This window comes from Tribolium madens, unplaced genomic scaffold, assembly GCF_015345945.1.
Source record: "Tribolium madens isolate multiple individuals breed KSU strain unplaced genomic scaffold, Tmad_KSU_1.1 Scaffold_3;HRSCAF=73;Tcas5.2_LG2, whole genome shotgun sequence".
NCBI lineage: Eukaryota > Metazoa > Arthropoda > Insecta > Coleoptera > Tenebrionidae > Tribolium > Tribolium madens.
Window position 1 is genome coordinate 7,625,883 of NW_025401006.1, and position 14,396 is coordinate 7,640,278.

Here is a 14,396-nt window from a genome sequence, read left to right on the forward strand (position 1 = left end):
TTTATTTTATTTATTATTATATTATATTATTATATTATTATTATATACATTTTATTATATAAAAGTTCAAAGAAGTAATCATTTAATTAATCGTAAATTAATAATGAGTAGGATAAATAGAGCATGCATTTCTATTTTTGCGGGGTAAAAATCTGTTGACAAGATTGCATTGCTTGAAAATATTTTATTCCGATAAATCAAGTCATAATTGTGAGGCGTTCGCTTAGAAATATTTCAATTATTGCACATAACTGTTTATAGCTTCCCCATAAATTAAGCAAGTAATGCTAAAAATACGTCGACAAGAATGAATCTCGTCATTTATTAAGCAATCCATCCGATTCAAATTAACAATAGCATCTCGTTTTTGTAATTTTTTGTCAAATTTTAGGAACCATTAAATCATAAAAGCAGTTTAAAACTGCATTTTAAAATCGTTGCGATCTGCAATTACTGAATTTTTTGCGGTAAGTTTAACAAGTGGGTAGGTTGTAATTTCAAAGAGTTGTAGGCGGATTAATGTAATTGCAACAGCATTAAAAGTAAAAGCAGTTATCAAGCGACGCATTTCATGCACTTGTGGATAATCAAAGGAAAAAAATAAATTAAAGACTTCGCCCGCTACGGTTTTGTCTTTCTCGTTTTGATTCGTTATCACTCTGACAAATCGAAATAATGTTCGGTTGTTATTTTTACGTGGTGGTAAGATCGTGAGGCCACGAACAAATCGCCCATCAACTTATCGTGCGAAGCTCACGGATAAATTTCTTCTGCTACCTATTGTGTATTGCATAAGTCATCAATCATTTGCGATGTGTAGGCTTAGTGCCCACATTTTTAGTTTACACGGAACGAGCGCTTACCAGACGCGTCACGATCTATTACAAAATATTCCTTTTTAACTTCCTTTAAACTAAAACATTCGAACAAAACACTTGGAGAACTAAAAATCGACTTTTTTCGTCCAGATTGAAGCAAAATAATTCAAACAACATTAACGATTTATAACTTATATAGTGATTCCAAGTTTGAAATAATAAGAAGATACATTTTTCTATGTGTTTTAATAGATATTATTATATGGACTTTTTATTTATGTCTTTGGTGAAAATATTTTTTAGCAAAAATTAAAACAATGCACCACTTTGACGTTTCTATTGTTTTTCCGTCGGCGCGCTTTGCGCTTTTCACCCCCTTGTGACATTGTCTCAATTCCCTGAAATCCCTTCAACCCTACGTATCCTTCACAAAATCGCCAGTTTGAATAAATAAAATTATCCAAATCCTTTGAAACTTTGCTTATTAAATCAATTGTTGGTGAAGTTCTTCACATGAGCAATGTTAATTTGAACCTAAAGTTTGAAACACAATCCCAAAATCCCCAGTAAATTTGTGGTCAATTATCTTTTGGCCAAGTATAAATGAGTTTATGGCAGGAAAGTCGAGCAGTGACCGAAAGGCAAAATTACCGTCATATATCAGGACCGTCCTTCGATCCACAACCTTTCCAAAAGAAGCTTTCCGAGAATTTGCATATTGCAAAACGGGTAAATCTGAAAGGGCTATTTTGCACGCCCTTGAACAGCTCTAATTGCAGGTAAGTTAATTTGTGCAGTTTGCGTCGGGCGTCTGAGGCGGCCGTGCACGAAATATGAACAATAGAACATCCATTTCGGCGTTGGAGCCAATAATTATTTTCAAAACGAGACAAAACCTGACCCACTTTACCATATGGTGGACCCATTTTTGAATATAATAAGCAAAAATTTGCACAAAAGGACAATGCGAAGCCATCTCACGCTGGGATTGCGTCAAAGTGAGCCGTAAATTATGCAAAAATTTCGGTTTTCTCCGATGATTGTGGTCGACTTTCACAATTATTTTTAAAGTGAGTGTTGGACACTTCGGACGGTGAGTTTTTGCATGATTTTTGAACGTGCATGCGATCAAATTATGTTGTGAAATTATTCGACAAATAGTGCTGAAACACGATGAAATTATCGAGCTAGGAAATTACCGCTTTGAAAGGCCCGTTTGAGATTCTTATGAGGTTAATGTTGGAAAAAAAAATAGTAACCGCATTCATGTGACTACATTACGTTTTATTCATTAGCTTTGGAAAAAAGTGACGGAAAAACGGCTGCTACAGGAATAGTGTTGGAAATGCTATTAATTTCAAAAGGCGCGGAATTTATAAATGAAAGTTTTATTACCATTTAAAGTGGCTTTGAACATAACTTCTAAATTGACTCTGGATTTTTAAAGATGTGCATGTATAAAAAATTGCCCTGTAATTTTCTGGTTTTGAGATTTATCATGAAATTTTATTCAAAAAGTCATAAAAAGTCTTAAAAATTTACGATTTTTAATATTCTTTTAATTATTTAAATCCATATTATTTTTAATTGTGTACATTAATATTAATAATACTTTAGAACTTTTGATACAATTTTTAAAAGGTTTAAAACAATATTGCAATATACCTAGTTTTTTTATGACAATAAAGTGAAATATTTTCTTATAGATTATTTAAAAGGCATTAAATGCATAAATTTAAACTACATATTAAAACTACTTATTACTTAAAAAGCTAACATAAAATGTGGGTAGGTAGGTAGTTTTTTCAAGTCTTATAATTTCAATTCTTAAATACATATAAAGTATTAAATTTGTTAAGATTCATGAAAGTTTAAAAACAAATATTGCGTTTGGACTTTTAAGGTAAATTTAAATTATCCATGACTTTTGTAAGTATTAATTTGTGTAAATGTAGATTGATTACAGAAAATTTAGGTTCCAGTTTGAAACGAGACATTTTACTTATTTAAAAACTAATTTCTTATCAATGTTAGTTATCTCATCGCGTTGTACGAATTTTAGCCTCAGTGCAAAATGAATTTAAAGTGGGTAGATTTTTGCCATTCCTTCGAGCCTCAATCTCTTGAAAAATTCGAAGCGTTTTTGAAAAACGACCAAAACGCTGAAAACCGTTTAAGCTTCGCTTTAAGGAAACAAATCCAATGAAGCGTGAGACTTTCTAATTTTAGCTCTTGAAACAGTGGAACTTAATTGAGTACTACACATGTTCCTCAATGTGTTTATTTTCCCGTAATCAAAGCTCAGTTTCAGCAATCATTAATTTCTCGTTTTTTCGAGCAATTATGAAAATGCGCAAGCTTGATTTTTCAGCGTTCAAAAAAGCTCAATTAGCGTAATTTGCGGATGATGGTTATTACGGAGACAGCTCTTCACTATTTAATAGAGTTAATAAAGTAATTTTGTAGCGTTGTAACCGGTACTTCGATAACTTGTTAGAACGTGAACTCGAAACAACAAACTGCTCAAGTCTCGTGTGACCAAACACTGATTATAGTAATCTCACACTCGCCATCTTAGATAGGTTATAGATTAATGGCAAAATGGCGGCATGCATTATGTATTTTTAAAAAAGTGCTTCATGCAACATGGTTGCGACGGAATATCTCATCACTGCTCACAATTAAATTTAATTCGAACAAATTTGAGCTTAATAAACATAAGGGCCGGAATATGTTATTATATACATGGGGCGAAGATGGCCATTTCTTAATTACCATGAAAGGTACCATTAGGCTTATTTATATGCACAAAAAATTATTCAACTAATTAACTTCCTCAGATAATGACTTTATCGAGATCTGACTAAATTATACTCCATTTGGGGCAAGTATTAAAATTTTAGTTATTATGGAATTTAAGACTTTTCTTTAATTTTTTTCGACCAATTTAACGCAGTCTGAATTCACGACCTTAATCAAAACTTAATTGTATACACTCAGCTTGACCACAAAGTAATTGTTCTGTAATTGCAAGTTTCAACTCGTCAGCGGTTCATTTATTCTATTTCATTGTTGAAAATTTTCGAAAATCAGATTGGAACAATTTCTCCTCATTACGAAATGAAATATTTGTGTTCTTCTAGTTTTGAATGGCTATTTGTCAAACAAAATAAATTAAATTTGTGCTTAAGCAAATGGATTCATTTGGTCGCATAAAAAATGTAACTGTGTGTATATGAACATGAATTGTACGAGATAAATTATCATTAGCAACGCGTTAAGAGAATAGAATGTCTTCATTTAATAAACGCCGCCTCATTTATCAGCCATGCGTTCTTTAGGTCGAGTTGCTTGTAAGGTGTTTTGAAAAAAGCCTCACCTTTATGATTTTTAACAATTTTAATATTTAATATCCGGTGGGGTTTCTAAGAGCCCAATTAAAAAAGAGTCAACTTTCGAATTTTGTTCGTTGTTTTTTTTCGGTCGCATTGATGGCATATAATTTTTCAGACGGCGATCTACATTAAGTAGATGTTTATGTATATGCGGAATTAGCATAATCTAGGTACATTAATATGGCGAGTCGCGAGAAGCACGCAGTCTAAACGAGACTTTAACCATAGCTTTGCCAAGTCTGACATGTAACATTTCCAGCCGTGTCATGAAATTTTCTATGCTTTTTCAGCATGTTTATCAAATCTTTATTAATTCGTTGTAAGATATGATTGATTCAGAATAATTACATATCTAATCTGATTTTAACTGCGATGCAACTGGTCGGAAGAGATTGCAATTTTATTCTGCTTGTTTAGCCTGAAATTAATCGATTACTTATTATGCTCTCGGGCTTCATAATTTGTATTTATAAGAGGTACAGAGGCAGATGTGGCATCTTTTACAAATTGGCAACTCTGATGAATCGCCTCGAACGAACTTTCAGCAGCAATTTTAATGCATTTTTACTACTTAAACTCCAAGAGCTGAAACTACATATTTCATTACTCATCTAATGAATGGTGGTGACGTTTTTAATAACAATACCTAAACAAAAAATGATTTTATTGAAAGATTAGGTACCTATATAAAAAATGACGGATCTAAATTAAGAAGTCTTTTAATTTCATAATTTATTTTTGTTTAATAATAATTGAATATAAAATGCAAACTAAAACAAAATAACATTTCTTTTATAAATCTTAAATTAGGTATGTATATAATCAAACTCAGAAAGACGGTACAAATATGTTAGTTTACTTAACTTAACTTATATGACTATTTTGTCTTTTACTAAATCTGCAAAATGTATGTGATTGGAAGAATATCAAAAATTATACTCTTATATAAATTTATAAAGCAAAAAATTTTATGTTACCTAGACCTATAACAAACAAGGCATTTTGATTTACATTGATCAAATTTTTTACAAAAATATGTAAAAAAAACAAAAATTAGACATTTTTCAAGATCCAGTTTTAAAAGTTTGCATTACTATTTTGCAAAACATGTTTTTTTTTCATTAGTTTTTTACATTTAAAAATTAGTCGCCTTAAGGCTTCTTTCTGAACAGCGTGTGCTTAAATTTGTTTCTTTTTATCACATTTTAGACTCAAAATTACCTAGTTGGAAGCATAAACTTTTCTAAAACTTATGATAGATGTCGAAATATAAACATAATTTTTCATGACTACATTCTACTGTTAAAATTTCTATATTGTCGCGGCATTATATGTAGGTACTTATTATTTCCTGAGATTTTCAATTAACTAAAGAAATTTTTTATTCTTTCACATATAACACAAATTAAATTTTTAAAACAAAGGAAACATTTGTTAACGGAAATTAGAGTTTATTTAGACATTCAAAAATGTTTAATTTATGAACAATACATAAATTATTTGCAGTTAAATATTAGTAAATATTATTAACAACTGTAATTATTTTTTATTAAAATTGCTGTATTTTACATACCTAAGCAAGATTTGTCTACCTTTGAACTTCTATTTTTTCTCTTATTTGACTAAAATTGCAAAACAGAAAAAAATATGTGTTGTTAATTTGTTCTGAAAGTTTAGAAATCGCAAAAGGTTAAGTTATGTGGGAAAAGTTGGCGATGACGCAGCAAGAAGCCAAGAATGTAACCAAATATCCTTGTCTGGAACCTCCTAATTTTTCAAAATGGCAAACTCTGAAGTAACCAGTATCCGTTTATTTGTACATGTTCCGAGAAAATGATAATGACAATTCAATTCTCCATTTATAGTAAGATTAACGATTCACCTCCCGATTTTATCAGAAATAAAATAAATTTCGTTTTTTTGATTTCCGTCCAGCTGCATGATTTATTAAAACCTCATCCCGGTGGTGCATCGAGTAAATAAGAAAATTTAAATTCGTCTTCTCCGTGCTCGTTACGAAATGTGTTGCTTAGGTAATTTCGGCAGGGACTCTTCGAGCAACATGTCTGAAATAGCAAGCTGGTGGGTCGATGATGGAATTAACATTCAGAGTTGTAGCCGTGTCCCATCCGCCGCGCCTCTGAAATATGACTCGATCACGCTCTGGGATAAGATGAACCGAATCCATCATTTTGATGTCTTTGTTCGCTTTGTGCTTCTCCCTCGACGACTAAAAAACCCGAAAGGAAACGAAAAATGTGGAAATCCCCAGTGCACTGGGGCCGGTCTACCGAATCCATCAAACGTCATTGCCTAATGGTGTCTCGAGCTGTGATACTCCGATACCGAATTCGACCATTTTTACCTAATTTTTACTTTCTAATGGCCGACACAACTTAGTTAACCTCTAAGATTTTTTTTCTTTTTCGGCCAACAGAAGCCTCTTCTTTTATTATAAGCACACACGGCATGAATCAAAATATTCCCCGACTTAAATCCGAGATCGAATCGTTTAATCAACGTCTCGGTGTGTCGACTCCTGGGGAGCGAGCCTACAGGATATAATGCCGCGATGTTTTCTAACAGTACCTTTTTTTAACTAAACAATATTCAAGAAACCCAGCAAGATTAATGGCAAATACTTATGGTATTTAATAATTCCTCCGAGGATCGATATCACAAAAATTGATAAAGTATATCGAAAAAAACCGGTTTTAATGATGAGAAATTATCATGGACTCAGCCACAAACATGATGACTATATAATCACCGGCACTACGCTTCTTGCAAGCGGAACAAAAGTTTTTGACACTGTTTAAACTTGTCAACCGGTGTTGGTTTTACTAACAAAGTCATTTTATTACGCTATAAGACTACCTACAATGTTTAGGTACTTCAGTTATAAAAATACATAACAATACCCGAATATTTCGGGTAGTTTAGATCATATCGCTATATAAAAAGTGGATTATGAAAAGCCTTCTAAGCCATAACTCCATTATTTTTAAAGATATGACAATACTTCTTGAAACAAACTTGTACAGTTTATTGTCATTTATTGTTTGAGAAAAGTGCACAATCAATACTGCTTCTTGTTTCAACGGAAGTGACATCAATTTTATTTTTTACAAATGGAATATTTTGTATATTTTACTATTCTTGGATTGTTTGTTAATTTTTTTTCAACATGCTTACTAACTATTATTTATCATTAACTATTGCTTTTAGGCAATTAGAAAATTAAATTAAGTAAAGTAGAAAGAATAGAACGTTTGTATTCATTTTATTTAAGACAAGTAAACGACAGACAAAAAAACTGTTTAACTTTGATCAAAGAAGTATTGCAACATCTTTAAAAATAATGAAGTTATGGCTTGAGCTTTTTTATCATCCAGTCTGTATAGGTACAGAACCAATTTTTAGATATTTTTACAACTACTTAATTTTTCTTAAATAACAACCGTCAAATGTATTTCAAAACAGTATTTTAAAGATGGTAGATTCATTTAAATGAAATTTATAATTTGGTTCGACATTCACGGGTTTTCACTCACAAATTTACAAATATACTGCCTAATTGTGTGTCTTAATTGGATTTTCAGTTAATATAAGCTTGACATTTTTTTCTAAGTTTTGGACTAATAAAAAATCTATTATTTATAATTAATGTCTTCTTTAAACTCAAATCCAAATGACTTTTTATTTAAAATTGAAAAGAACTGTTTATTTTAAACTGAATCCCTTGTAAACACAACTGGCTAAAATAAGATGAATTATCCCCTTGAAAACTATTTTTCTTTAATTCTGGTTACAATAATCTTCTCCCGCATCACAACACGCTATTAAGGAATGGAAAAGTTCCCTGAAGGGACGTCCATTCGTTATTATATCGGATTTTTCGCCCTCTTACACTCGTCCGAATGATCGATCATCTTATTAAAAGTGACACTTGATTTTGATTAAAACCTCACGATATTAGAGGAAAAAATACAGTAACGATGATGAGTCGTGTCGAATTTATTGTAAAAAATAGAGTGGAAGAGTCATCAATAGGTTTATCAGTCACTGAGGCTTTTCTAGGAAATATAGATTGGTGATGATTTTTTAGAAGCCGCAGTATTTGTTCCTTTCCGAGTGATAAGACCTTTGTGTCTTTGAACATGGAGGTCATCAATAAGCGGTCTGAACTGTAATCTGCTTTCTTGATGACCGGCTTTTTTGTTTACGACTCATTTACTTTGAAATTTTTCTTTTGTACAAAACCGTTTATCATAAAAGCGGGGCTTTTTTCTATGGTTTTTCATCAAGGGAACAGAGATAAATTAAAACATTCCGAGGATAAATCCTAGTATTTTGGAAAACAATTCCAAATTCGGTATGATAGTGGCGGATTAAATTTTAAGTAACTTCCTGTGTCTGATTTAGAGCTCACGATATATCTGTCTGCACTCAACCAATCTCAGTCAAAACAAGCATTTCAACCCCGCTTCTGTGCTCAGTACGTCCATAACTTAGACATTAATCAGCTCATGTGTGCTACCCTAGGCCTACCAGAAATCGCTACACGTCGATACGAGATTACTAAATGCCGTGTGCTAAACTTTGTGATTTATGACGCTCTCACGCAAATTTTTGCATCGTGTTTGGGTGAATAGCGAAACTAACCCGAAAAATCCTTTATTTGTAAGGGTAATTGCAAGGTTACGGCGGACGTTTTTCAGTGCCAATATAATAGAATACCTGAGTTTGCAGCAAGGTCTTTCTTTGTAATTTGATAAAACGTTTAACTCGGTTTCCGTAAACTATAGGTGCGTTACCCCCAATAAAGGTAGAGATAATAAGTAACTGCAGCAAGGTTTGAAACAGATTAATGACGAGGTATTAGTCAAATGTCCAAAAATCTCCTGTTATCTGTTACACGCACGTGTAGACGCTATTGAACCTTCCCGGGTCCCACATTTTCTCTCATTGTACCACAAAAAATCCACCTCAAGATCCAAACCGACAAATTCCTCGATACTCTTTTGAATTTCTTTGCTAAAACAAGGAAAATTGGATTCTTGCTCGGCCTCTTCGCTGTTGAAAAATCTCGCAATATTATGTAATAATTTGAAAGCATTTATTAAAGATGTAGAACCAACAAAACCAGATCGCAGAACTCGAACAGAACAGAAATGAATAGATAGGGGTAGCAGTGAATTACCGGGCGCTTGGCATTGTTCGGCCGGTGTTGCGGACGGGGATTGACGAGAGGGCATTATCACCGACATTCATCACTGCGAGTATCAATGCGCTGCTTCCCACAGGAGACCCAAAAACTTTAGCTGTTTGTGAGTTCTGATCCCCACTTCCTCAGTTTTTCTACTTTGTATTTTTCGCTCAAGCTTCCCCAGCGTCTTCCATCGCATTTTTCATCTTTTCTAGTTTCAGCTGTGACGTATGTCATGCATCAGACTGACTAATGCATCTCGGATCCGTCACGACGAAAGAAATTTCAGGTCAAAGGGCGCAAAAATGGATCAAAAATCGCCAACGGATTGGTGGAAAAAATTACAATCTTGGATGGCAATTGTGGTAATAGAGTGTTTGCGGGCAGTAATCGCATAATAGCGCCATTACGTGTAAGTGCGATGGTTTGGTGAATCCCGCCCAGCGATACCAACCTAATAAAAGCAAAACACGTGATCGGGTAACATCTCAATTAGCTATGTGGCATCATATTCGATTACGATTTAGGAACAGAAGCCGGTATGATATCCATGCAGTCATTAATTACAGAAAGAGATCCGAGAGGCCATAAATAAAATTCGACATTCCATTTGGCAACGTCGCGTGGAGGGAGGGGCGGATCTGACGCGATGATGGAACGAACCTCGGAGAAAAATGATCGTGTCAGGAAGGAGAAAGAGGGGAAGATGGAGGGAGCGAGAGGGTGAGTTTGACCGGGGTGGCTCGGCCTTGATGGATTAGGCTCTCTTGGGGGCGGGGGGACGCAGCGACACACGTTCCCCCATACCAATTAGAATTCCTACGATTGAATCAGTGATTGCCTCATCTCGATTTATGCTTTGTTTTGGAATTTACACGAATTTCGATTATCGATACACACAAGTATCGATTCGATTTTTTGATTAATAACCGCGACCCGAATTTTTATTTTCATTATTCATGAAGCCCAAAAGTTGTTTATTCAGAGGGTTGAACATGAAAAATTTGTTCATGCTTTCACATAAAACCAATAGGGGTAATGTGTTCTTTCATTATTTATCAGCAGACATATCATAAAATCAATAACCAATACACATTAGGCCATAGTTTTCTAATCTAATAATAGATTGTAAACGAAAAATCTACATCGCACGACAAATAATAATTTATTTATTTACTTTGTCTCTTTTCTTATTTATTTATTAGGCCAACTAACGCCACTTATCATTTCTGCGCCGATGACATATCGGAATTGGGAGAGCCACTGCCTGTTTACAATTTTCTTTTTTACACTCTGTTGAATTTAACTCTCATTCTTTTCCACAAATAAATCATTTTCTATTGGGGATCTTTTATGCCAGTCTGTTTTTATCGCCTTTGCTTTTTCTTCAACTCCTTTTTATTTACACGGAAACAACAAATTATTATTTTTGTGTACTTTATCTGATGTGCCCCAGCAAATATTTCTTTCGAAGCATCAACCTAATTCAAATTTGGCATGAATACCTTGATAGGTACTAAACAGATTAGGTGTAGTTACGAGTATTAATTACATACATAGTTTATTTTGTCAAAATTACTTAGCTATATTTAATTAAGGCTCAATTTTTGGTACATATTAAACGATTTAAATTTTAGCCTTAGTTAAAACATAGCAACAACATCAATTAGATCAGGACTATTTTAGGAACGATAAAATTTAACAGAAACCGGTATTAAATAATCTTATTAAATTCCAACACACAAAAATTTTAGTTATGTTAAACAAGTGATATTTTATTTTCATAACTTAAGTCTTTTCAAATCTTATTCTAATTAAACAAACAAAAAACTAACTTTTTAAAATTAGTGGTGTTTGAAAAATATCGAAAACAAAATAGCTTTTCTCAAAATCTTACTTAAAGGTGTAAGTGAGAAAGCTGAATCAGAAGTAGGTAAATAAAAACTTATTCAAAGTTGGGGTTTTGTGGTTGGTTCTTTGGTCTCTTTCTGCCCATATGCTTTTGAAACAATGATGGCTTTCGTGGGGTGGAATCTTGCAATTAAAAATGTGTTAACGTTGCACCCGGTTGGAGCGCACCCTCGTGGAAGAAATATAAAAGGAACTTATTTAAAAAGCAGCAAAACACAATCATGTAATATGAAGTTGGAATAAGCATCAGAGCGGCCGAGTCGTGTTTACAAAGAGGAATTATAAATGGGGGGAACCCAGAAAACACAAGATAAATGCTTCCCAAATGAGAAAATGCGAACGAAATGAATAGTAATGAATAGGAAATGGCTAAACAGTGAAACGCTTTATTCGGCAGCGTTCCACCGACAGATGAATGAGTGATAAGTGAAATGTAATTATATTTTATTGTTTAAGCGCGATGCCGCATCGGGTTTGAATAAAGACGGCGTTTTATCAGCGACGCGACAAAGGAACCATTAATTACGCCGCAATGAAGGCCTTATTGTGATCGCTTCTTGTAATAATTTTACAACCGCGGAAGGAGAGACGAAGGAAAAATCCTTGTCGAGGCGTGGACGCTTGATTATGATATCGGTAGGTGTACTTAAGCGTCCGAATTTTTGCAGTTAATAAGTATTAGGCGGTCGAGAATGGAAATAATTTATCGTTCTCATCATGGAAACACCACAAAAGGTGTGGTTGTAAATAATGTTCACACAATATTTCGGGCCGTACTCACAGAGGAGTGCCATTTGTCTAAGCGTCTATTAATTTTAATTTTATCTTTTTTCTGTACGGGGTTGACGGTCATTTGTTAAACAGTCCTCCGCTACTGGTTCACTTTTATTTTTCCATTACTTGGTGATTACTGCATTATTAATGGGAGCTATAAGCAGACATCGCTACCAAATGATAACTAAACATGTTAATTACTATAATGGAGGACGGTATTCCGGCTATGTTCCTAATGGTATCGTGTTCTTTTTGTGACAGGTTTTTTTAATATACTCATGTCAATATTTTATCATCTATCATATTTACTTATACCTACGCCATGGTTATTTTACTCAGGAAACAATCGCTTTACAAATAATTGTCTCTGTTAATGGACGACACAATCACTCTTATTTAATAAAACAATGCAAGCTACGGCATTCACAACAAAGCATTATGTTCTATTGCCGCTGTAAATAATAACGCAGACATTAAACTAGACTGAATCCATTTTCATTTTAAAATTTCAGTTAAATTGACCTTTAAAAAATGAAATACTTTATGTACCTAGTCAAGATTGCATTAACTTTAAAATAATACATGTTTTGATTTGAGACGTATTGCAGGTCGCTTTTTTTCGAGTTAAAACCGTTTCGTCCTTGCTGGTGGAACAATATTTAACCCTATTGGATTTATTTGTCTGCGCCATAGTTGAAAAGATCTCGTTGAATTGCCGCAGCGTTTATTCTCCCTTGTATTTTTCGGTCACTGTTCGACGATGACTAAGTGGACTTACTTGTTCGCAGGACGAAGAAAAATGATGATTCCGCATTGAGGAGTTCCCTTGGTCTCTCGGCAATCCCTCTCACACCCTGGTGAAACCGGGGATTCTTCAAGTTTGTATTTTATTCTTTTATATTCGAACGTTCTCTAACTACGATAATTTTTTATCCAATGTCTCGATTCAAATACGACATAAATATTTATAGGAATTATGAAAAAAATTGTTGGAAGTTTTTGCAGTAGCATCGAAAGTGTTCCGTATTAGTCTCGGTCCGCGCTGCCGTGTCATCTTCATCAATCTCTTAGTTAATTTATTGTCTTATTTCCCATTGTCATTTTTCTTCCGAGAGTCTAACTACATCTTCATTTTAAATTAAACATGAACGGATAAAATTACTACAAGGACTACATGAAAATTATGTAGATTAATACCAGTAACACGCTCCAAGCTTCGGATTGAGTGTGTTTATGTGTTCCTCGTGTTTTACTTCTAAATAACACGAATTATTTTTGTCGTTTTGGAGGTGTTTTCATTATTTTGACAGCACACATCAAGTTCTTTTTCTAACTAAGAAAGCTTGGAGCCAACAATAACGTTGGAAAATCATCAAAATTTACGCTAAATTTACTCAAGGTGTGCATTATTTAGTCTAACTAATGAGCAAATTCCGCTCAACTCGACCGTTTCGCATTATATGCACCAACCTTTATCTCAGGTGTAAATGTCTTCCTTTCGAAAAACAACGCCGCTGACAACTGAATCAACCAATTCCAGAACTACATCCGCATCCTTAGATTATACATTCAAAATCGTTTAATCACTGGCGCGGAGGGTTCGCTTTTAAATATTTAATTAAGTCATAAAGCTCATTTGCATTTCTAACTTTTGTTATCATTAATCACAATTTCGAGGGTTTCGCTTAATTGAAGGTAAAAATGGTTTCGGTCGGATTTAGTTGGTTTGTCAATGTTGGGGCGCTGATGGATCTTGCTGATAAGGGCGCTTACGATACACGAGGCTTTCGATCGAGCCTTGAATCCATTTGGAAATTGTCTCCGCATCATGGCGTTGATGGAGTGCTGACTCGGTCTTAATATAATCGAATTGAAAATTCCGGGGATGGAACGAGGACGAAAATCTGCTCCAGAAAATGTACAAATAATGACTTTTATAATAATTTTATAATGAAAAAAATTGATAAAAACCACCACGATAATTTACGTCTGCTACTTTCAAGTTTATAAAGAGGAAAAAAAGGTTTTAGAGATAAAAAAGTGTGTTATAAACTTTATGGAAACACTGAATAAATAGTCTTTTTGTCAACAAAACATTAGAAAATTTTTAATTTCTTTTTTCAAAACATTTGCTGAGAAGAGAGGATTAATATTAATAGAGAAAATAAAATATAGACTTAAAGAAACCGCATTCTCAATGTAACTGCACGCAACAGTAGTCTTGATTTTTTTAAGTATACCTAAGGCACTTGAACACGTTTTGTTTTAGATATTTTTATTGTAATTAAA

At 33.6% G+C, this 14,396-nt stretch overlaps 1 protein-coding gene across 4 annotated transcripts in view; it reads left to right on the forward strand.

The window, feature by feature from the left end:
• The window catches only part of LOC123006928 (homeotic protein antennapedia-like), a 122,418-nt gene that overhangs the window by 105,073 nt on the left and 2,949 nt on the right, over positions 1-14,396 (forward strand). For 2 of the 4 annotated variants that reach the window (XR_006412841.1, XR_006412840.1), the window contains exon 5: positions 9,638-10,145. The gene's annotated coding sequence lies outside the window, so the exon portion shown is untranslated. The remainder of the gene's footprint in view (positions 1-9,637; positions 10,146-14,396) is intronic. The other 2 variants (XR_006412843.1, XR_006412844.1) reach the window with 2 other exon arrangements.